General features: G+C 37.5%; 1 protein-coding gene across 3 annotated transcripts in view; it reads left to right on the top strand.

Annotated features, from left to right (window-relative positions):
* Ubx (ultrabithorax) overlaps positions 1–11413 on the top strand; it is a 109433-nt gene extending 98020 nt beyond the window's left edge. For 2 of the 3 annotated variants that reach the window (XM_018449339.1, XM_018449337.1), the window contains one exon: positions 481–1285. The gene's annotated coding sequence lies outside the window, so the exon portion shown is untranslated. Of the gene's footprint in view, positions 1–480; positions 1286–11341 lie in introns of those variants that run through there. The other variant, XM_018449338.1, reaches the window with a different exon arrangement.
* The last annotated feature ends 14719 nt before the right edge of the window (positions 11414–26132 follow it).

Raw genomic sequence — 26132 nt, 5'->3', positions numbered from 1 at the left:
AACACTACCAAAACTCAGACTCAACGTGCATGTGATCGGACAAGGCACCATGTGCATTCATTCTATTACAAAAGAAGCTGAACTAGCATTCGCGGCCCGACCCATCGCTTCCCTAACACGTTGTATATATAAATGTCCTAAGTCAAACTCTCAAACAGTTGGTCTTAAGTGATGGTCTCGCTCTCTGAAAAGAAATGGAGACCTTTCATAGTTTTAAAAGATTTCAACATTTTACGTTGTAAATTTTAGTCTAATCATTATAGCAAATAAACAATCAATAACGATTTATTACGTATATTTTAATAATATTTTTAATTTCTCATTGATATTATAATTTCTTATTGATATAATTTCTTTTGTACTTTATTAATGCGCGTAAAATTATTATATTCACTGCTCACCATTAAAAATTTAATGCATTCTAATTTATGATAACATAAATAATAAGCTAACACTTCGTCGTTTCTGTTTATGCTTCAGGTGAGTGGCAGGCTGCACCCGCTGTCTCTGCAATGCCAAATAGATGGTCGATGTGCGTATCTGTCGATCGTCAATTTATCGGTTGCGGCGAATCGGATGCTGCACCCGGTGAGTGACGAACCTTCCCCACCATGGCTACCTCCCGTAGCTCACTTTGACCGATATGCTCCCAGACCAATCAGTATCCAAGTACACAGTATCATCCATATAAGCCTAGCTCTGTTGTAGTCGTTCCCCTTTCTGGTCTCTCTACCTGTAGTTTCTGCTTTGGTGCAGTAGCATGTAGATAGGGGATTGAATTATCGAGGGTGGCCAATCAGCCGCGGATCCGGGGTGTCGTTTGCGAAAAATCGACCGAAAACAGAGTCACATTCTCCCGATGTGCATTGCGATAGGTTGTACACAACTTAGAAACTGAGATACGTAACGAAAAGGCTACAACTATTTATAGGGTTAATATATAGGACGTAAAAAGCATCTAACTCTATCGATGGGTGAGATTGAGTCGATGTTAACTATTAGTTCGCGACGAACTTAACGGAGGCATGACTCTTTATCATAATTCAATGTACAAAACTGCTATTAGCACGGTTCTCCTCATTTTCCATTGCTTAATATATTTTCTCTCGAAAATGCGCACTCGATACAATCTCGCAAGAAAGAGTGAGAGAGAAAAAAAAGAGAGGAAATAAACTAGACCGATTTTATCTGTTAATGTTATGTTTTTGTTATTTTTTTATTATTTGCGAGCAATGAGAGAGTGCGTTTATATTGTTACCACTTTCGCTTTGCTAATAGTAATTTTCGCTCATTTGTTATAAAAAGACTGTTTTATTTCATTTTTCGTTATTACTTAGAATTATTATTTGAAAACGTATACCGGCAGCAAGTGAGACTAATGATGGAAATGTAATGCTTTCGATTGGTACAAAATATATATATATCGATATTCGATAATTTTGTTAATGTTGTATAGAAACGTTTATGATGTGCGTCTGCTTAAGTACCTGCTAAAGCGGTCAAGAGTGCGCGATCTCGAGATGGATATCTCTTTTAAAATAAATTTAGAAAGGATCTTTTGGAGAAAAAGAGAAAGAGAGAAAGAGAAAACGTTTCTTTTTTCCAATCAGCATTGATCTGAGAAAAGTAAGACGAAAAGATGGATTACAAATGCGAATATTGTAATGTATGTATTCTATCTAGTACATAGACGCCTGCTCTAAAGAGATTTGTGGCGCTATCCTATAAAGCAACTCTATTCTAGTTAATGAATGTATACGAATAGCCGCTAAGAGGATGTGAGAATAATACGTAAATGCAGTATTTCTAAGAGGTATGTAATGTTAATAGTTATTTATTTTGTGGATTTCTCAGAACAAATATTTCATTGCTCTGCTGTGCTATACGTTATCAATTAAGCACATAGTCCTGTTAGGGATAGGTGTTACCTATGCGTAGTGGTAGTTATTTGTGTAAATGTTCCGCGTGGCAAATTCTTCTTTTTTGTAATATATTAGGATACTAACTATTTACAAATCTGAATCCTGATTGTATGTAATCCGACAGCGACCAGGGCCGCACTAGCTGCCTGTGACTAAGATTATATTCCGGCGTTTTTCGGGACGGTTGTCGTTTTGAACGCTATTGTAATATTACATTGATTATACGATTGCTAAAAAAATAAATGCGATGTAAACTTGAAATTTCACGTCTTACGCTTCATTGCCTGCGGCCCTGGCCGCAGCAGTTTATCCCGTACCAGATCTGCTTTCCTTGATCCCGTCATTTGTTACTCTTTCGCGATTTTTGAATCAAATTTTAAGAATTATATGTTCGATTATTATTAAAATACACCGCGAGTACGATCGATTTTTACGATAACAATACGATGATATTTTCTAGATCGATAATAAGATATTACTTAGAATGATTCTTTGATCTCGTTATTTATCATTAACAAAAATATTACTTTAACGCGAGCAAAATTTTCTATCGCGCGTTTCGTTAACAATTCCTTAACGATATTACGATGTAGAAAGTAAAGGACGTGCGGCGCTTGCTTTACGGCACTTAAAGCACTCGTTAGGCAGTGTCATCGCGGTACAGGATGGAACCGCTTTAACGGGCGCCACGTTGATCCAGAGTTGAGCTTTCTACGGACAATCATAAGTCTCGCGACGCTCGGGGATATTAATATGTTATTGCGGAAAGACTCCCTCATGAAAGTCGACAAGGACTGCAAAAATATGTCCCGCGTATCTCGGCGTCTCCAGGGGTGGCACACACGTTCAGCATAGCACGGTGGATGCTTCTATCGTTCGCTATTCCTATATACGTGCGCTAACACGCACGAGCATACACAATCGCATACACATGTACAGACGGAAGCTCTCGTTACTATCGTACACGTAGCGGGGAGCGGTTGGGGGCAGAATTCAGCAGACGCCATTTGTATTAATGAAGTTCCCGACAATGGTGCACACCCGATGAATTATGTACCTATGTTCGAACCGAACGAAGGTACATAACCGATCTAGGCATAAGTTTGCTATTGGTCTCACGCAACACTTCCTATTCTCTGATCCTTAGTTATAACTCCGTGAACCTTGGTTCTTTAATCTTAAGGGTGAAACCGATCCTCGAAAATCACGTTTTAGAAATCTTATTACGCACGTGCTTTCATACTGAACGTTATTATCTCAAATCCGCGAAATAAAATTATATTTAAAAAAAATCAATGTTATTTATTAAAAACATATATTAAAATTTATCCAAGATAAATAAAAATGAAATTTAATTATCCAAAAATATATATGAAATCAATTTAATCAGTCATGTACTAAATCAAGACAGTTATTTTAAAAAGTAGTAGGTTTGAAGATATTACGTATATGTTTTATTACAAAGAGTTTGTTTCTGTGACTGTATTATAATTTTATGCAACTTCTAAGTCGTATAAATTTAAGATCGAATAAAAATTTATTTAAAAGAAATAAAAATAACATTTGTATTAAAATTTTACATTATATATTTCACACATTGTTTTTAGATTATTAGTTCTAAAGCAAAATAGCATATTGTTAATTAATAATTCACATATTGCGTATTAATTTTTTTATGTTTTTATTTAGTTGAATGCATTATTTTTCATTCTGTTGTATATAAACCGCTATGTTTTTAGATATTTACCGTTAACATTGACTAAGTATGAATTAAAATTCATTCTTAAGTCGGTAAAAAACATAATTTTGATCAAAACCGAGAGCATTAGCTGCGTAGCTGCAATCTATTACGTGAAAAGACGTAGCGAGGCATCCATCTCGCCATGGCGCGGATAAAACGACCGCTTTACTTTGGATTACAGGGGGAACAATTTACAGCAGGCACAAGAGCACCTGTTCGTTCTTGAGGAGATGGAAAGGTAGGGACGCGTACAACGCGAGGGGTAGTCTTTTAAGGGTGTGGGAATAGCGTGCTTTGCAGACGTTGCGGTAATTGAATCCCAGTAAGTCCCTCTATATAGGTGTATTCACTTAAATGTATAACACTATTCTCCTCCTCCCGCGCCATTTTTCTTTTGCTTCTTTAATCTTTCCACCTAGCTCTTTTCTATCCTGTGCAATGATTTTTCATTGATGGTTAGATATTATGAGAAATTTTATTCACAAGTTTCTTGATTCGATGAAGCGGCTTTCTAGTGGCACAGTTTTTTTTATCCTCAATTATAAAGTTCGTGTCTTTCTCTTAAAGTCTTTTTATAATTTTTATTGTTATAAACCTTGTAATACATTTTTATTTGTTATCGAATAAACACGATACATTTTATAATATATTAAAATTAATGAAAAGATGAATTTGCACGTGCTACATATTAAGAATTTTTTTTTATTCTATAAGAAGGAATCAGCAATAGGTTTTGCTGTGTGAAAACTCATTCTGCGATACTCCTCGAGGAGTCTACTATCCCAGCAACGAAATCCTGATGTACGAGCTTCACGTTTCAGCAGCTCCTTGGCTCGGGCCGACTGATATGAATGTGTTAGGTGTAGATGAGCCTAGCGTGCTCCGCCCTCATATAATTACTTCACGCTTCTCTCTCCGTAACCTGGTGCCCTCAGATACTTCCTCCCTTTTCTCCTCCTCCTGTTTCTCCTCTTCTTCCTCTCCTCCTCCTCTTCCTTCTCTTCTTCCTCCATCTCCTCTTCTCTCTCTCTCTCTCTCTCTCTCTCTCTCTCTCTCTCTCTCTCTCTCTCGTCAGCGATGTTCTAGCGGTGTTTCTATATCGTCGTGCTCTTGCAGGGTGGTTTGCCCGTAGTTGCATGCACCGCTCGCAAATACCATCGTATCCTGTGCGCTTGGTATAACAAGGGGGTTGGAGGAGGATTCAGTCGGGTTTGAGGGGGTGTTGTGCAAAGGGGAGGTTATTAGGCAACGCAGCACCTCATCCCTCATCCACGTAACCGCGCTGCAGCGTGTATTATGTAACAACACGGAAACGAACTGTGAGGTGGTTGGTTGGCCGAAAGAGAAATGGAGAACGGTCGAGTAGGATAGAGAAGGAGAAATGCAAAAGCCTCGCTGATGTTGCTCTTGCTGCTGCAAATATTACACGTATTCGTAACGATGCGCTCATAACTCTCGGTTAGTATCTGTTATTTCCACGAGTGCTGAATCATTTTCGATTCGAGCACAAATTATATCTCCATGCGTTTCGGGAGTGCTCGTTAAGATTTGTTTACACTAGCCAAGACATTCATACTTTATATTGAGCTTTAATATTGAGTCTTGTTCTCGGATTCCTGACGAATATGTTCTATATTCTCTTTTATTTTGTTTCAAAATATCAACACTTTGATAAAATGTTTGAGTATATCTTAATTTATTATATAATTGACAGACATGTGTCAATAGGTTCAGAATTGCTTTATATTTTGTTATATTTACATTTACGCGCACTGTATGTATTACACATACATAAAACATTCTGATACTTCTTCGGATAGATTTTGGGAACAAATCCCACTAATATATGAATCTAGAACTTTAATAATAGCTGCTAAGTTTGGAACACATACATCTCACGGCATTATCAGAAATCTTAATTTACAATTGAGTTCTGGCGGTTTAACGGACATTTTGCGGCCAATATAATGTCTAATAATTCTAATAATTCGCCGGTTTAGAGATGAATGGTGGGAGGAAAGGGTGGTGGCGCATAGGATGAGTACGTTCCCTGGAGCCGTGCCCGGGAAGGAAGGTAGGGAAGTGAAACCGAGATGAAATGAACGAGGAGAGGGAAGGGGAATACAGAGAGAAGGAGGTATGGAAGTGAGGGAGAGGAGAAGAAGGAACAGGTCGACCAAGGGTATGGGCCGAGGAAATGGAGGGAAGGCCAATTAGAGGGCGGGAAGATTTATCTGCGGGTGACGGGTGTGCGGATAGTAAGGGGTAGGTTGGTCTCTTCTGCCTAGTGCACTTGTATTATTTCTTGGTTGGACAACCCCGTTCAAGATAACGGCAACGTCCACCTGCTATTGGCTGTTCCTGATCCTTTATGAATTAGTTGTTAATTTAATTTCTCGTTGTCATCTGCATAACATGGAACAGCGTACTATTTTTTATATGTGTATTCATATATGAGTGCTAATAATTCTTATATATATTGTATTTAAATATTGAATCTTTTACTTTATTAAGGATATTAATTTTTGCTTTTAATTTTTTTTAATAGCAGAATCAATTCGTATATCTAAATAAATTTCTTTTTTTAATATTAAATTATCATAAAATTTTGTCACCTAAATATTCAGTATATCGTACAAACAAACTACGCACAAAGTAAAATTTCCTAGTAATGCTGTATGTACAAATCTTAAATTATTTTAATAAGCAGCTTTGACGTCTTAAGTATCTAGATGATAGGATCAAAGCATTTCCTCGGTGATGTCAGTTTCTTTCAGTATTTACATGAGAAACATAGCCCCATGGTGAATATATGAGGGACAATTTTATCTTGGTAAATTATACTTGGAAGCGACACATCTTGATGTTTTTATAGATTGAGGCACGAAATTAGAAGAGCGAACTCTGTGAAAATTAATTAAAATAAGAGATGAAAACTTTTAATCTCAAATATTCTGAAGTCTACATACTATAAATGTTATACAAAATAAATTATACATTATATATAAGAAAAACATATTGTAAACATATTATATAAAGTGAATCACTAATATGTTCAAAAATAATTACTGATTAAATATTAACAATATATTGTTAATTGACGATAAAAAAAGTTAAGCTTTAAATTTCTACATATTTAATAACAAAATTATCATTATTCCATATTTAATTTCAAATTTATTATATATTAACAAAGCTTTTATTCCAAATTTTTATATTAAAATATTTTTTACGTCTTGCTTTTATACATTTACTCGTATTTGTATTAACATAAAATTTAAAGAATTATTTTTTTTAGTGTGATATCAAGAAATACAAAAATACTTCACAATTTTTTTACGTAATAGGCATTATTAAATAAGCAAAATTAAGGAAACTGCTATACATAAATATATCAAGGTATAACTTGTAACCTCGAGATTTCTTACAACGAAAGATCTTTGAATTAAAAGATTTTTGTTACACCTATAATCTTTTTCGTAAGACTTTCCAGCACAAAAACCTTGAAATTTGTAGAGAAAGAAATGCACGTTTTACATCTTAAAATTATAACTGTGACTTAACGGGACTCACCGACCAAAAATGTTTGCGGAAGCGTGACAATGTCAGTGATCAGGTCGTCACGCATTAAGAATTTTTTTAGTAAAAAAAACGGGACTGCATCGACCATTAAAATTAGAGGGGAATAGACCATGCTGTCAAGGCTGTTTCATTTTTAACGTGGCTTTGAAATCAGCGGCGGATCTCGTAAATCTAGAACTACGTGGGAGATAACTTTGTGTCGGCTTGTTTTACGTGCTACAAATATTTTTTTTCTTTCTTCACAAGAGAGAAGGAAACATGTCTGCTTTGTTCGGAAAATTAAACTTCAACCAGATAGTTGACTATATCTGTAAGCTTGTTTAGAACTCATGTATTGTTTGAGATATAATTTTCAGAGATTTTGACACAATAAATCATAATAATTTATTTTATTATTAAATGTAAGATATGTATATGCATATAAATACATTTTTATATATGTAAAACATATTTATTTTTAATTACATTGAAAGAACAATATATTTTATTTCTACAGCATTATTTTTAATATAATTGTATTATTATTTAAACTTCATAATTAATTATGATATTGATAAACTTGTCTTTTATTATTGAAAAAAGAAATATATATTTTCGGAAAATTCCCCGAATAAGATTCTTAATAAAATGGTACCTTAATACAAAAGGGCAAATAAAGCATCATCACTAATGTAACTAAGTCGCACTAACGTAACATCGACGTAAGAATACAAAAATAAAAGTAGATAGTACATCATTCACCCTCCAGATAGGAAACAGAGAAGTAACTGCAATTGTGAAACAAAAGGCACGATAATTGTATTCGCCCCCTGGGGAGTAAGAAAGGGTGTGCGTAAGAGGGATGGGAGACATAACGGGAGTTCATATTAAAGCGCGAAGAAACGTCACGTTAATTTGTAATCGCTTTTGCGGTTGGCTGATAGCCGCGTCTCCATTGAGTGGTTTGGAGTCACGGCAAAGGGCTGGTCTTCTACCAGAACGTTCTATAGGGGAGACCATGATGGTTATGCAGATCAACGTGGGGTAGTGCGGCGGCTGACAGCGGTATAATAACTTGCCCCCAACATTGCATCGTTTTGAAATAACGTTGAAATAAACCATAATCCTTTCTTCCCTTTCTAACATGTCTCGTATATAAAATTATCCATGCAACTGCGCCGACTGTGACGAAAAGTGCAACTATTCTACGAACTAATATTTAGCGTGTAACAATAGTTTCGCTTAAAATGTACACGTATAACGAATTTTATTTGTCCGATGAGTAAATCACGTTGATAGTTGCAGAGATCGCAATTTTGTCAATTCTTATCGTAGAAGCCTAACAGTAAGAAGTTTCAATCTGTGAATAGATGGCAGTTTGCCAAAAGAGAAAGGAGAAATGTTCGTTTGGTGAGTTTGGAGTTAGATTTCCGTGTCTGCTGAAGGAAAGCGGGGTGGGAGAGATAGAAAGTCAACTGGCAACAGCGTGCACGTGATGTATCGCAGCATCGAGCATTCGAGCATTGGCCAGAGAAGAAAAAGATCGAGAAGTGAAAGAAGTTAAAGTAGAGGACGGTGAACCGGGTCCGGGTGCGGGCGACGAGCGGGGATAGTCGGAGTCGATCCTAAAGGGTGGGAAGAGGGAGGCACAGCTACTTGGGCCACCGACTAGGAAGGAGTAAAATAAGGGGTTGCTCGGCGCCGCCGCCCCATGCTTGGCTTGCAAACCGACTTCCGTCCTCCGCGCGCGAGTATTCAGACGCCGGCGGCGTTTTTACCAGAACGAAGCTCGGGCGAAAAAAGAAGCGAAATATATAGAGCGCACCTCCCGCGCTCTAGCGTCGGGCTTTGGGCTTGGCTAGAGCCAGCTAGCTATCACGGCCTCGTTCTGTATACGTTCGTACGCGACGGGACGGAGTCTATAATATATCTCCCGCCTTATCTGCCGCACGCTGTTTACTGCCCGATAGACTTCGCAGATAGGAGGACCCTGTATCACCGCCCCGCGAGAGAGTCGAGTCACTTACTTTTATATATGTTGTTACTTACGTCAGTGAGGGGGGCATGCAGGAGGGAATCCGTGAGACAAGTTGGAAAATACTGATGGCCATGGTGAGATACGGGCGACGACCGTCGCCGTCGCGGCTATACGCGAGCTACGGCCTCTTCGAGGAAGTCGCTCGTCCGTTATGAAAAATGATTTAACTGAATCTTGATGCATTCCTGAAACCTTTGAACATGGCGGTATATTCATCCATTGGCTAACAATGTCCTGTACAGCATTCACAGCACACACATTTACAGATTTTTCATTAATTTTCATAGTCCGATGCACAAATATTCTGATTGCATCTTTGTCTTTTCGTCGCAATTATCTCTTGACGAAACGTCGTGCATTTCGGAAACGAGAGAATGAGAATTCTTCTTTTGCTTTATTTACATCATATTGTCAATGGGACAATCTTGTTTTTATATATATTTGTAATTATTTTATTATAATCTGTAATCAATGCCACTGTTATCTTTCATGGAGCAATAAATGGAGTAAGCAAACAATTAAAAGGATAGTGCACGTTTTATCTTTCTTTATAGGTTTTCTTAGTATATTCAAACTGTATGTTCAACTGTACTTAATATTCATAAATTGTTCATAATTTCTTCTACGTATGAATGTGAATGTCACTTACTTTAAACTCTTTATTTACAAGTCCCGTCAGATCGTATTTCTTGAATTTATTGAGAATTTAATACCGGATTGAATTTTGGTTAGCGGCACTTAATCACTGTTTTAGCCACCAAAGTTCCGCCGTTAATCTCCAGCCTTTCGACTGATACGATTCAGCGTTTTCTCGTCGCGCGCAGTGTAATGAGAGATGTACGAGATTGTATAGTGTGTCTGAAACTATCACAAATAGAGAGAACGAAGCTTCGAATGTCGTGTACACTCGTGGATACAAGATATCAAAGATATACAGCGAGAGGACAAGCGTTTGTCCTCACACCGGAACTTTCTTCGTTCCGGCTGCTGATTGACGAGCCAAGTTTTCTCGTCCCTTGAATTTGGGTCGGGATACACCTCTTCTTTCTTTCTCTTTCGTTGCCAGTTTCCATCTCTTGCTTAGTTTCCATCCTATCCCTACTCCACCCTCTTCCACGCTGTGGCATACGAAGCGAGCTATGACACGAGGCCCTTGGTAATTTCGTGGCAAGTTTTTCCTGCTCGACGTATCGTTCGGTACCTCATGAAAGTTTGATGACGAAAGCAGAAGTTAAGAAACTACGTCGTACTGTTTGGAGGTGTATCAGTGCCACGTTTCTGCGCAACGAAGTAACTCGACTTTGTAAGAAGTCCTTTGCGTCGGCGAATAACTTATTTGTGCAGTAAGAAATGGCAATCTTTTTGTCACGATATAAATCGTCGAGAACGTTTCGCGGACGTAAAATAAGAATGTAGTTAAGAATGATTACTAGCAACGATATTTTACATAAAATATATAGAATTAAAAAGTTCCGTAATAAATCTTTCAAAGTCGCACCACAGTTTGCGACGTGAATTAAATCGAAATCCAAAAGCCTTCGCGTGAGACAACCGCCATATTTGGCATAGGGAAAAAGACAGGCACTAGAGTGAAAAGGGGGAATCGTTCCTCCCCATTCTTACCGGAAGGGCCACTTGGAGCAGCTGTTATATATACCGTCGTCGATCGCACTTTGTTAGACCAACGGGGAGGAATAAGCCGAAGCAAGTTTTCCCTATCTCAAAACATTCCTATCACTTTTAACTATCAATTTTTCGAGGATAACCTCAGTATTAATCGAGCATGCGATCAAGTCTTAGTGCATTGTGATTTCATTTCTTGCACTATGCGTGCGTTTAGTTTATAACTTTTGCAACCGTCAACTCTTTAGGAGTTGAATTTTGTGTGTCCATATCTTCTCTCTTTCGTTCTTATAGGGTGGTATTCTATCAAGTAATAGTACGTTTCTGTTGAACATCCAATGTAGAGTAGTACTGATTTGGATTCAATGCGATGAGTAAATAGAGAAACGAACTTGCAGTGTACAGATGACGCAGGGAATTCTTTTTGAGCTAACGCGCTGCCCTCCGTATTTACAGAATGGCGCCAAGGAATTCTGGACTCATCATTTATGAATCATCACCCGTTGGCAGTACCAGAGAGAGAAAGAGCTTCTGGAGTTGAATAAAATACGATTTAATTAATTAATGCTTGTTGTAGATTGTAATGTTAATATATTTATATATTGTCAAAAATTACAGTAAGTATAAAGTATATTTTTCTTCTCAAATATATATTAGTTATAGGTACATAAAAAGAAAATAATTAAAATAAAATGTCTGATATTATTTATAAATTAATAAATTATTACAACTCAATAATATATTAAAAATCACTAATTTATTTTTTATAATATTGTCACTATTTTTGTGAACGAAATTCTCACTTTTATAAAGCGCAGAGTCTTCTTCGATTTTTTTCGCATCTTTGTTAATAACATCTTGATTTGATAAAGAATGATTGCGAATAACTAAAATATGATAATAAATGTGAAATATCATGAGGACCGCAGAAAGTGCCCGGGTAGCTTGCGATCCCTCATCGTACAAAGCCTTCGATAAGGCCGCTATTGGAATCTCGATAGAGCAGGTGGAACGAGGAAGCCAGCAGGGGAGGGTGAGTTGAGCTGGAGATCGGATTTGAACCGTCTCGAGGGAGAAGGGCGAATAGCGACCCTCAGGATATGAGAGGAGTGGAGAAGAAGGAAGATTTTGACGGTGTTTGTGCACGTTTCGGCTTATGTGTGCACTTGTGCGCGCGTTTCTGCGTGAGTGTCTTGGTTCTCCGGGGATAAAATGTAGATGGATGAGCCATAGATTTATACCAATCCCCGTAATATCGTATCTACGCGAAGCAGAAGAGAGGGGATAGCAGAGGACGAAGGGTGAAGAGTAGTTAGAGGGGTCTGTCAACGCTACGCCATGATGCATTGCGATCAGCTGCTGATAGCACATCAAAGATTTATTAAAGAGCTATTTACGGTCTGTTTCTGCCGCGAATGTTCAATAGAAAGGAAAAAAAGCTGCGCATATATGTAGCTCATTTTAGTATAATTTTTTTAATCTATCTTTGTGAGATACAAATTATGATGGACTTTTATAAGATTTTCTTCAAATCATGATGTTTAGATGGAGATTAAGCTATTCATTAAATCGGTAGTGATATTTATGTTATTACATCGCGATGGTAAAATATACCGTTACAAAACATAATACTCGGAGCATCGTAAACGATCCAGTATCCTTTCGCTTCACGTATTGTGGAAAGAGTTAGGAAGTCATTGAAAAAGAGAGGTTTTGTCAGAATACAGGATATACCGGCGAGGATTCGGTCGGAATTGTGATGAGGTGGTGGGGAGGGGTAAAGGACGGAGGAGGGAGAAAGTTAGGGTAGGGATGGAAGCAGATATATATCCACGGCAATGCGTTACGGGTTCAGCTAAATCCGCCATGATGAATGTGTTGGCGGGAATAAATCCGCAATGCACACCCCCACCACCTTCATCCTCCACTGTACCACCTCCCCCTGCCGCCGCCACCTCTCACGACCCCCTCGTACCCCCTTACGCCATCTTTCCCGCCCCTTAACGACTCGTTCTCATACACTCTCGAAATGCATCTCTCTCTCACGTGATTTTAACTTTAACTCTTCTTTGTCTACTTCCCTTTTCTTTCTTTCCTATTCTGAATGCATCTTCACATTGCAGCAACTATAACTGAGCTTGTATTACCTCCTACAGCGATTTTATGACAAAGTTGCGCAACAGAACCTTTTTTCTTACGGCTCTTATGCATAAATATTTGATCATTAATGTAACATATAATTGCAAGATATAAATTAATTGCAATATAAGCAAAATAATTTATGTACTTTCGAAATTTTTTATGTTATTGTAGATTTTCAAATTTTTATAATTAATTACGATCTAATTTACAATTTCTTATTATCATTTGCTTAAATTGAAAATTATATACGTCATATATTTAATTGTTATTTATAAATAACATTATAAATTATATGAAATATCTTCATTTTCCAATACATATGCTTTTCATGTATACATATAAATTATCATATATAATTTAAGATTGCTCTAATATTAATTTATAACACAATCATTACCCAATAATTCTTTTGTAAATGTTTATTTTCGTATCAAAGATTTTTTGTAAAAGATCTTCAGCCCGGCATATACTATGATCAGTATATGTTGTTATACTATATTGTGGCGCCCATGATGAAGCTGTATAGCATGGTTGGATGTAGCGCATGCGTGTCAACGCACGTGACCACGCACACATGGACAGAATGCGCTTGATCACGCTCTTCGCGTGCAAAAAAAAAGAGAAAAAGAGAAAGAGAGAACACCGTCGTTTTATTTATATATGTCTGTACAGGGCAGGTAGACATTTATTAGGATTTATCGATCGTATTATTTCACGCCCCAGCATGCCTTTTTGTGTACCCGCTTTTAGTATAAGATGCAATAAGTGCGTGATAGAAGAAATGTAAATCAGAGCAGCAATGTGTTGAACATAAGACGGTAGCTGAAAATCAAAAATACCGATGGTGTAAAATATAAATCTTAAATAATAATTGAAATATTGCAGGATTAAAGAAGAGATGCTTTTTAAAAATAGAAAATAAAAATTGCCACTCTGAAGTTTAACATCTTTCTTCGGATATATGTACTATTATCGCATTTCGCTCAATCTATTGATATATTATATTTCTAATGCAGAATTTCTTTTTACATTAACGTCATAGAATAATATACATAAAAAATATTTTTATCTATGAAACATTTTTGTTAGTAAATTAGTAAATAATTTTATATAATGCAGGACATTTTTTATAGAACAATTAAATCGTATGCACGCGGAAAGTAGGCTTATATTTAAAGCTAGTTCAGAGAAAGCAGCGGGAGATGGTCCAGAAGGAGAAAGAGAAGATAGAAGGGAAGGAGGAGAAAGCAGGAGACGCAAGCTCAGACACACCGGTCGGGTTATTTATTGTAACGAGGACTTATGGCGACAGATTTAGGAATTAGGGTATCGCAGCAGGCCCGGCCCCTAGCAAGGGTTTCCATGGAGAACCTGTGCGATACAAACACGTAGGTGTATTCCACGGCATACAAATACGACGTCCTAGGGCATCCTACTCGTGAGCACGTATGGACCCACGTGATAGCGCAATAATCCACGAGGATTATCCTCCGTGTTCAAGCGAGCAGGCAGCGAGTGAGGGACTATTTGGCCACCGAACTGGCCGAATATTCGTAACGCCGGCGGATACTGGCCGGAAAATCTGGCCGGAAATATTCACGATTCTACTCTGTCTGCACAAATATCCTTTTCCTAACTCGGTATGGAACAGCGACTATTTTCCATCAAAATGTATGAATGCTAGTCGAAAAACCAAAAACTCGACGCCATGCCGACGATCCTTGTTAATCCCATTGGGATTTAACCTTCAGAGAAAGTTTAATATAAAGTTTTAAATCAGATAACTGTGAAATATATAGCCTGCGAGAATCGTAAATCAACACTTGTCTTGTCGGAAAGTTAAACCGATACAATTTTGTAACCACGAGCGTCGAAAGCGGGGACTATGTAAAAGCGTACTTTCATTATCTTTATTATGATGCAACAACCACGAAAATAATCCTTGAATTATCGCCATCTAATCTCAAATTATTCATAAATTAATGTTTTTATATACGGACTCGCTGTGACTAAAATCAAATAATTGATTTGTAGTGCGCAAATAATCGCACGAGTGAACAATGTGATCCGTATGAAATTAAACTGCGACATTGCTTTGGACGTATCATGACTCATCCAGAAGAAACTGCAATATGATGATGGCCATACCAGATGGAACAAGAGAGAAGGGAAGGAGATGGCGAAAACTGCAAGCAGAACGGAACCACGAGTCTTAGGCAAGAGCTGCATGCACGATGAGTAAAGAGGATAAATAACTGACTGCAATAAGCTCGCATGAAATTATGAATCCCTGTCAGCCCTGGTGTCTCCCGTCTCCTACATCGTGTATCACAGGACCAACCCTCTCGCTTATTATTTTTTCGGGAAAAGGTGGCGCGTGGGCGATGGCTTAAACGGGGATGGGGAAGATTACAGTGCGCGTCACGTGCACGAAGTGCCATCAAATAATGAGTTCAGGAGAATGCGGTAAATTTTAAATAGCGCGATAAAGTTTAATGAAAATGAAAATAATTATTATTGACACATACGATATAATATAAGCATATATTAATATCACCGTTTTGATGCGAGATAATTGGAAGCGTGCCATGCTCTTTCAATATTTTATTTCAATTACCAAGCGAGTTGTATCTGCGTCTTGGATATTTGATACTGACGAAATGTATATACGCGAAATCACGCAAAGAGCGCGGAAACGCGTATCGCACCGATACGAAGTTTTACACACGAGTGTGCCCAGGTCATGTGACGTGGATGCTAGAGTATAAAGCTGATTTATACAAGTCTCGCAGGATCAACAACCCGGGAACTGTTTAGCCGATGCATCTCATATTTATTTATTGGTGGCTGGAGTGGTCGTAGTCGCGGGATTCTGGCGAGTGCACTCGGGTGAGGGCAACGCCTACCGACGCCGGCAGTCAGTGTACATTTCCTTTTGCTCCTTTTTCAAGGCTCTGCGATTCCAAGCGGCAGCCTGAATCGAGATAGGAACCACGGAACCGGCGGGAATAGTTGCGAGATGAGACGACGGAGGGAACAGGGAGAATAGGAGTAAGGGCGGAAGTGACGCCGGCGCCTCGACGGAGCCGAAGCAGGGCGCCGGTGCGCTCCGATGCCTTCTATCGCGCTTTCCTCTTTCTGGCAGCACTATGTCTCCGTTACGTCATCTCTTCGATTCGCTTCTCTCTCGCCCCCGTTGTCCCTCCGTAGCGACTATTCCCAAATTCGAAGAGAACGGATGTATTAAATGTGAAAATGATGGGAAATTCGATCATCGTGAAATACGGAATCTTGCTCGTATGATAATTCTTTTTTTTTATAACTTTTCTCTACTAGTGAAAAATTGAAGATATAATTTTCAGACTGATTTGAACGTCGACAATAACTTTATTTTATATATTGCTTTCTACAGTGAGTTTTGAAAAAAATGGCCAAAAATGACACCTACCTGAATGTTCTGTTCGCGACGAATAATAAATTGTCACCGGCGCCACGATACGTCAAGCACACTAAAGTGTTCATGATCGTGATTTCCTGGCTCGATACGTGTTTGCAAACGCGTACTCGCATCAAGGCGCCTTCTTATTATGTGCGACCAACTATCGCCTGCAATTTCAATTACCGCATGTCACACCGATGCGAAGTGTCGAAAAGATAACATTAACGATTCAACTCTTCTTGCAAAACTATAACTACGGAAAGGTAGTGCATTACATTTATCTTACAAGGATTATATTTTATGAGTTTTTGGACAAAGCAATAATTGAATTGAATCCTGTAGCTCTATTTCATCTGCGCGTCTTATGACCGTTTTATTAAGAGATCCCTTTACAATTCGCTCACCAAGTTGGAATGCCATTCCTGAACGTGACACATCTACTTATGTCGGCGCGTATGGCAGTCACGAACTCTTCACACACAACATGCAGTTAGAAGTCACCTCGCGCAAATATGCTCGCTGTATCGATACGAGAGTTGTCCGTGTACATACACAACAAAGTTCGCAGCACGCATCTTCTCTGCTCCCTCACCTTCCACTTCGAGTCGTTTGTACCGTTTGACACATGGAAGATTAACTACAGGCACGTAGTCTCATCTGTCTATCTCACAGCGTGTAATCACATGTACGCGACTAAGTGCATCGCAAGAGCAATCAGCGCCGGCCGCCGACTCAGCTTTGATTAATTGAATCAGCCCTAAGAGACATGAGCACACTTGTTAGCACACACGCATATTTATATATGCATGATGATGGAAATAAAAGGCACAACGGTATCTCTCTATTCCTTTCCAATCCTTACTTCTCATTATTTGATTATTACAACTTAAGAATCGATAAAATTGAGTGCAGTTGATAATAAACAGTATGAAAGAAGCATAAAACTACCACACAAGATGTTCTTAGTGGTATGTCATATATTAAAAATCAATTACGTTCATAAATATAAAACACAGATGTTTCGGCCAGTGTTTGGTCATCTTCAGTATGTCATATTAATTAAATGAAAGTCAAAACGCTGAGTACATGATTGTCAAAACTTAAACTTGTATATTTTCTATAGTCGATATGATTTAAAATCTTGACAAGTTTCTATATTCGACACAACGCTCGATTTCTTATCATTTTGCAGATTCTAACTAGATATTAACGCCACGATAGTCTTGTCTCGCAATTGAGTGAACACGTAGCAGTTGATAATATTCAGTAAGAAGGCTGGCGATATAATTTATGTAATTTGTTCAAGTCAATGTAACCGGATTATATTTTTATTAATACGATGACCTAATAAATAATGCTTAAAACGCAAACAAATATAATTACTCATTAAGCTTCAGCATGAGAGGATGCTAATTAATAGTCGGTAATTAAATTCACTATTTTATGAACGCGATTTGACGTTTGTATTTTGAAAATTAAAATATATAATGAATGACATCAAATCTACGGAATATTATAAATTTAATGATCGATTGTTGAAATTCCTAAGCAGCATTATTAAAAATAAAACGTAAATCACCAAAAACATAGAGCGGTAACATTAACGATGTAACGAACGTTTGTTAGCCCAATCGTTTGTTTGTCCCCCAATCACATTACACGGTTGGCCCGGTTCGCCGGTAATTAACAGGTAATTATTTATAATGGAACAATGGAATTTAAATTAATAGTTTAGTTTCATTAATAACTGCGCGTAATTTCAGCCCCGTGTGTGTCAGTGCTAAATAAAATATATGAACCGGTGAGCCCGACGCCGCATTACGGTCTGGTAATGTGCGTGCTGCATCACAAAACAGCGCCTCCGCCGCCTCCGACCACCTCCAGCCATCTCCACGCGAACCCGTCGCGGCCCTGCCGGCATTCACCCCCGACGCACATCCCCCCCTCCCCCTAGAATATAACCACTCTACGTCACGTCTGTTATAAACGCGTAAACACGTGCTGGTACCCCTGGAACCCTTTGTCCACTATCAAGTAAATAATGGCGCATTAAGCTTTTTCATTTGTATTCGGGCATACATGTGTCGGGGATGCAATGCACGCGTGCCGAGGATGCATATGCATGTATGTATGTGTGCGAAAGATCGTCGTGTTCGCGCGACCGTCGTGTGAATTGCGCGATGCATGCCAGCAGGTTGTTGAAGCTCGCACCGTAGCAGTCAAGAAAGAAATCTGATAAATTACCATAGAAAAATTAACGGATTATTATGCAATGATTTGTGATTATAAACATTATTATAAAGTATTTATATTATGATTAGCGATTAAAGACGTACGAAATTACGATTAAAGATATCTTCGACGTACTATCTACCAATGTAATTTAAATTTAGTTAACTTGCGCCCTGTCTGGTTAAGAATATAGATCGCTTGCGCGTGGCTGAATCTTATATAAGGCACTAATGCATTATCCTGACTATGCCGAAAGAGGCTTGCCTGGATACGGTGCATGCAAGCTCGCGGACCGGAATGGAGTCGTAGGATAGCAATTTCGACCGAGCAGTAATAAAGCACGTCTGCGCGCCGAAATCCTGATGAATGGGCGCGCTTAGGCTTGAAATGGAGAAGCGACGAGCCCTCGCACTTACTCATTCTGCTGTACTCCCCTCTCTTGTACCTCTCGCTCCTAACTCTGTCTCTTTTTCGCTTCTGTTACATATATATATATATTCCACTTATATTTGAACCCATTGTTTTTTTGCGCTTTTTATAACCGTAAGTTTCGCGCGTTTCAAACTGTGCTTAGTTTTAATTTATATATTCATTTATCATCGCAAAATTCTTATAATTGTACAAAATTGTACAAATCGTTTCTATAAATTTTGATTATTTGTTAGTTCAGTTACATAATATTACTAATTTTATAATTATAACACAAGTAATTTACAAAAAAACTCTTGGTTTGCTGTTACATCATTTGCGCCATGTAGTCGGTAGATAAAGCTCTAAAAACAATTGAGATTTATATACATACAGATACGTGGTGAAGTAGAAAGATTGTCAAGGGAGGTGAACGGTATTGGACGTTGTGAAGCTCAATAAATCTGTTCATCCCGAATTGAGAATGTAAAATATATGCAGTTCGTGTCTGTGAGAACGCGAACGGAAATTTATCAGTACCATGCTTTCGATGGACAGGTACTGGTTCTAATTTATTCGTCCGTTTCGCGGTCTTGAGCCCGATAGCATTCACACTTAATTCTGACTGTTTTAAAACAATATTGTGATCAAATACATATAATTAAACAGTATACTAGCTAAAGATATGTATATATACATATTTTATATATATATATATATATATTAAATTGTATGTTATTTGATTTCTTTTATATCAAACAATATGTTGCACTATACTGCATATATCCGTGTAGTTATCTATTAATGTCGATGCATTATATACATGCTTTATAAAAGATACGAACAGATTGGAAGATTGATAAAGATATCACAATACATTTCAATTTTTTAATAAGATACTAAAAGCTTGCGAATTTTAGAGCTCTGTATAGTTTTTTATAATATAAGAAATCTTGTCGGTAACACAACTATTATCTAATAAAAGGAAGTCAATGTGGGATAAAAACTTGAAAATAATATTGTTAATTGTATTCGATATTTTCACATATAAGATCCATTAGGATACACTCTGCAGCAAGTTCACCTGGAGGTTACAGGCGGCAGCTAGTACCTATAGCGGCAACTTCTGGGCCTCTAAATCAGCCTCTGTGTCGTGATTCATGGAGGGCAACCTCTTGCCCCTTTCTCCGCTCACTCCTCTTGAGCACCCCTGCCCCTTTACCCCTTCTGTGTTTCCTCCTTATTCCACCCGCTTTCCTCGCCCTCTTACGACTCCTTCGGCAGTGACCTCTTGGACGACCCTTTTACCACCATGTTCCTACCTTCTACAGCTTCCACCAATCGTCCACGATCTTTAGCTTATGTGTCTGTACAATTTTTTATCTATATCTTTTATTTTTATTTTATTTTTAATTTTAATTGAGATTTAACTTAAAAAATTAAGTCACATGACAAGTTTATAGAACAAAATAATGAATAGAAATATTAAATATTGTATTATATAAGCGACATTTAAAAAATTAGTTTGTTATATAAATTCAAGAGAAATTTTATGAAATTTTTACTAATATTATATTCACAATATTATTGATAATTATCTGCGACGTCTTAAACTAGATATGGCAAACTACTTATAGAATTAGCACTTGATAACGCAGACATAAGATATTAGAAGTACAGCAGGTTGTGCACCTTCATAAAATATGCCATTTCGTGAAATCCCACGAGATATCTGTAGAAGAAGGCTATTTTCGAGCTCATTGAATAGACAGCCATGATTCTATGACCACAGAGCGTGCCAACTCCATTGTAGCGCTCTTCACCATTTTAGTCCTTTATTCTCTTTCCTACTGAACGCGTACTCGTATATCTCAGCATAGTAGTTTGGCTTTAAGGCCTGTACAATCTAATGACAACGATGTTCGCTGCTATTTCTTCACGCAGTGTCGAAAATTATTATTTCTATTTTATAATCCTTTCTCTATATTTTTTTGTAATTTTAATATCTTTATTTAAATGCCTGACAGTTTAATATTAGTTTTACAGTCCAAAAATTTAACATTGAATTTTTCGATCGTTTTAATGCAAATATGATTTCTTCTTATGTTGACTTATAAATTAGAATAGTCACATTATTGTAAAATACTATTTCTTTATTTTTTATAATTATATTTATTACGATATACATGTAATAAAATAAAAAAATCTTACTAAAATTATTTCTTTAAAGTATCGCATAAGATAAGAATTTTTGAAATCTGAAATTACCATATCATTGTTATCATAACTTTTCATTACATACAGCATTACAGACAATGAAGATGTATTATGTGATGGATGTGACACAAACACGAGAAAGTATTTTCTAATTAACGAATCTACTTCATTTAAGAAGCAGACTCAATTATATCGATACCGCAGAGGCGTAGAACTGATTCAATCCAACCATTCGCGCTTGTATCATGTTGTTGTGTGCATATGCGGATATGTACACGAATATATGTTGGATGTGCGTTCACGCGCCCTTGTACATGTATATGGCTGGAAATACGTAAGGAAGCAGGGCATGAGCAATGGCTGGCAGCGCTCCGTAATAATGTTGTCTTCGTCGGCTCGTTTTATTTGCCCACGGCACAAGAATGTAGCCTACAGTCCGCCTCAAAATTCATACCTGTGTTGTGCAACGCGATTGGTCCGTCGGAATTTTTTATGCTTGTCCGATTTCTTCACGAGGACACATTTCAAGGATTCTCAAATAATCGAATTTTACAATTCGTTTTAATAAAACGTAGACTTACAGATATTTAAAAAGTTCATAAAATGTTAAGCACCATTGACAATGAAGACAAAGTATCGAAAAAGAATATTAATTACTATCAAAATTTAAATTCATAGGATTTGATTTGATTGATGTGCTCATATAGCGATTATAAATTATTATTATGGTGTATATCTCTGAAATCAACATCTTGTAATATAAAGTAAACGATAGAATATATATCAGACAATCAAAGCGCACTAACCGTAGCTTACATGAAGGATAACAATAAGAATTGGCTCTTGCAAAAACATTAAGCGATGTATCAGGCAGGAGGAAGGGAAATAGTAGGCACGGGGAAACGAAAAGTGGGATGGGCGGACTGATATCGTTGCGGTATTCCAGAACAGGCAAGAAGGCAAGGAAACGAGCACCGGCAGGCAGATAAAGTGGAAAAATCGTCACCATTCCTTTCGTCTCCTTTGGAATCCTTGGAGTAGATGTAGGTGGGGTCGGGTGGAGTAGCACCGAAAAAGTATAAATTTCTTTAATGGTGCTAATAATTTCATATCGCATAATTTACTTACTGCGAAACGTAACGCCAGTAGCTACCAGAGGCATTAACGAGGAGCCTAATATTTATGTTGGTACTCCGGTCCTCCGCCACCCAGATAACACCCTTGCTTTCAACCCCCTCTCCTAACCCCCCGCATCGTCCCCCTCGGGCATCCCTTTACCTCCTTGTACCACCGGCAGAAAGTCTCCCTCGGTCGGTTTGCGACGCGCCTTCGCATCTTCGTAACTAGATAAAAAAAAGAGGAAGGTGCTCCCTTTTCCTTCTCGAGATAAGTAGAACCTGCCACGGCTTGCTGGTTCTACGATCGACCAAGGACAAAGGAGGAGAGCAACGGACGAAGTACTGGTGATTTAATGCACGTTTCTTTTAAGGGGAAAGGTTCAACCCCCTGTGATATCAGGAAGCATTACGTAAAATTTTGCATTAATTTGTTCGTGGTTGGCAATTTGTAACAAATGAAGTATGTGAAGATATTAGTAATCATCACATATTAAGCCACACTGAGTTTTTAATTATATGTATATCAATTATCAGTTAATATTTCAAATTTATTTTATTACTCGTTCTACTATCAATGAGAAAGTGGTACGTGTTCCTACAAGGCTATCGCCTTCGGTAAACCTACTCGCAGTGACAATATTTTTCTCGCTAAATTTCGGTTCTTCTGCAACCTCTGTTGATTTTTTAGATCCGGTAATGTCCCCGGATAAGTGGGAAACTCTTATCTCCCTAAGTGCATTACCAGCACCGCATACATTACTCCTTTACACACTTTCACAGGTATTAAGTACATACAACCGTGAGGAAGTTTATGAGAGGAGGTTCTCAACCAGAATATTTTAAATGTATGCAAGAACACGTTCCGCCCTTCTCCTAAAGCAACCACTGCGAAGTAATCTCCCTTTCATCGTCATGAAGAACTGACTCATGTCATCGGCCTCTATAGAAACCCATATCTATCGTCTAATGTCTATCCATTATCGCAAATATTTTAATGAAACGCGCGGTAATCAATATTGTGTAAAAAGAAATTAGATGACTTTTTAAATATTAATGAAAGACGATTGAGTATCGATATAAACATTGCACGCTTCATAGAATGAAACTGTGCGGGCAGTCGCCAGCATGGCGATGGCAATGTCTCGCGACTATCAAAAGTGTCCGGTATGATATTCTTCTTTGGACCGCTAATGTGACAGACAGCGTATTTCGCGACCATCCACGCGGGACCACGATAATAATAAGTTTGTGCAGAATTGTGGAAATGGTGAATGTAAGCAACGATGCAGCGGAAAGCATTGGAGCAATGATGAGGATTCGGAAGAGTTGTGGAAAGACCATCCTCTTTCAAACCCCTCGTACTTTGTATTCTCTCCTTGTCTTATTTTCTTCCATTTCTCGATTCTCCTGTTGCCTTCGAGAGAAACCGACCGGGTGAAGAATAAGACACCAGACACATATTTTACGCCGGAGCTCTTCACGGATGGGGCAAAGCGTACACGGCGAACGACGTCGCGTTTCTGAGTTATCGTTATATGAAGTAGTACTCTAAAATGTGTATGCATCCGCCTTCGGTATTCCTTTGTCGAATATAACGTGCAGTTCTCATTTTACGGCGAGTAGAAAAGATAGCAATTTAATAAAATACATATACTAATGTGCAGTTTGATTTTAATAAAAACGGGTATATATTTGTTTTGTGAGTTGAACATTTTATATATACTATTGAGAGATTTATCATTTTTGTCTAAATAACTAAATTAAATTAAATCTTTAAAAGAAGAAATTAATTAATGGGAAATTATTAAATTACATTCGTGATTATTTAATTATAAATTGTATTTATGTCGTGCTGTTTCTTTTTTAAACACATTTTAAAGGATCTTGAAAAATTAATTATATTTTATAGTACATAATCTTTTTAAACTTTATATTACAATATATTGTACAATAATGTGATTATATGTGTAATATATTATATGTGTAATATATTATATATTTATATTTCGAATATAATTGCATTTTTGGAGGTGACAGACAAATTCATATAAGCGTCAATTTCATTTTTCATCTAGTTTCCACGCCCCAATTTCGATTTATGATATACGATATCATTGTCATTTATTTGTTTTATATTCCATGCAGACGATGCATTGATTCTACTGAAAACTGAATTACACAATGAAAATTCTGACATATCATGTTAATAATATCTCTCTCTCTCTCTCTCTCTCTCTCTCTCTCTCTCTCTCGATTTTCTTTCGTTGAAAAAATGTACCTGAAATCTACGAAAATTACTATGCTATCAATAATCATTTATAAATTAAATTTCTTGATTAGAACACAGTGAAAATACTTCTAAGTTCTGAACACATGTCCTTTTAATACAACAATATCGACACACATAAATACAACAATAATTTATTACAATCATTCGACATTACATATAGCATATGTTTACGTGATATAAATTCTTCGTTTATCCTATCGAGAAAGTTTTTTGCCGTTTCGATATGTCACAAAAGTTACCTATTTTGGTGACGGCAGGATGAGATAGAGGTAAAACATCGTAGCACGAAAGAAGTGCGAAGAATGTTAATACGAATATTATGATTTATTGATGGAACATCGGTCTGTAAGACTCCAGGGGTTGTTCGGCGTGCCTGCCAGTGTCCGTAAGGGTGGCAAAATGAAGAAAAAGAAGAATAAGAAGGTGGAAACCCTGAGGGTACCGTTGCACACGTACACATATACATATACGCCTGCACACGAGTCAGCCTATACAGATATACGCATCTATACATACACACACATACATACACGTACATATATATATATTTACCAGCTCACGTGAGTAACGTAGGGCAAGGCGTTTTTCTCGGCCCGCCTGAGCCGCCAAAGATTTATTCTCAGATCCCGTAAGACAAATGGTAAGATTGTGTCCAAAATTTTAACAGCGCATTTGGGTGAACACGTCCCTGCAGCGCGAAGATACTCTACGACTGCACAACTGCTCCAAGGATAAAAAGAAGGAGGGTAAAAAGAAGGCATGGGGCGCGGATGGGCAGGGCATGGATGTTGTTAAGAAGGGGGTAGCTCTGAGTTAGTCCCAGTGTGTGTTGGATGAGAAGGCGGTTGAGCGGAAAAGAAGTTTTCTAGTTATCCCTTCGGCGAGAATGTGGTACCGAAACTCCTTGCTCGCTCCGTGACAGAATCGAGCCGTGAAACGAGATCTGCCGGAAAATGTTGGTTGGCGGTAGCTTTATTCCAATCATTGGCATTCTATCAGTTTATCTCGCTATTCTACGTGCTTAGATATACGTAATATTATTACCCTTTAAATTTGAGTTTCAAGTTACTATTAAACTGTAAAATTTTACATATTTATAACGTTAATAAATCATTAACTATAGTTTAATTAAACTGAAATTTAGTATATTGTGTATGTTATTTATGCATATATATTAACATGTTTTATTTCTAAACAAAACATTTGATAATATTTAATATCTTTTTTTTTGTTATTTTAAGAAACATTTTATCAATTTTTAAGCATTTTATTGCATGAATATTACCTTTAATATTGTCTGCCGACATATGAAAATTTTTTCGCTTCTGAAAGGACGGAAATGCTAGTATATGAAGCTAGTATACGACTCAAAAGCGCGTGCCTAACGTGTTTGGGCACCAA

This window comes from Mycetomoellerius zeteki, unplaced genomic scaffold (assembly GCF_001594055.1).
Source record: "Mycetomoellerius zeteki isolate Tzet28-1 unplaced genomic scaffold, Tzet1.0 scaffold243, whole genome shotgun sequence".
Lineage (NCBI taxonomy): Eukaryota > Metazoa > Arthropoda > Insecta > Hymenoptera > Formicidae > Mycetomoellerius > Mycetomoellerius zeteki.
The sequence above is the reverse complement of the archived record's forward strand: the minus strand, read 5'-3'. Positions and strand labels throughout refer to the sequence as shown.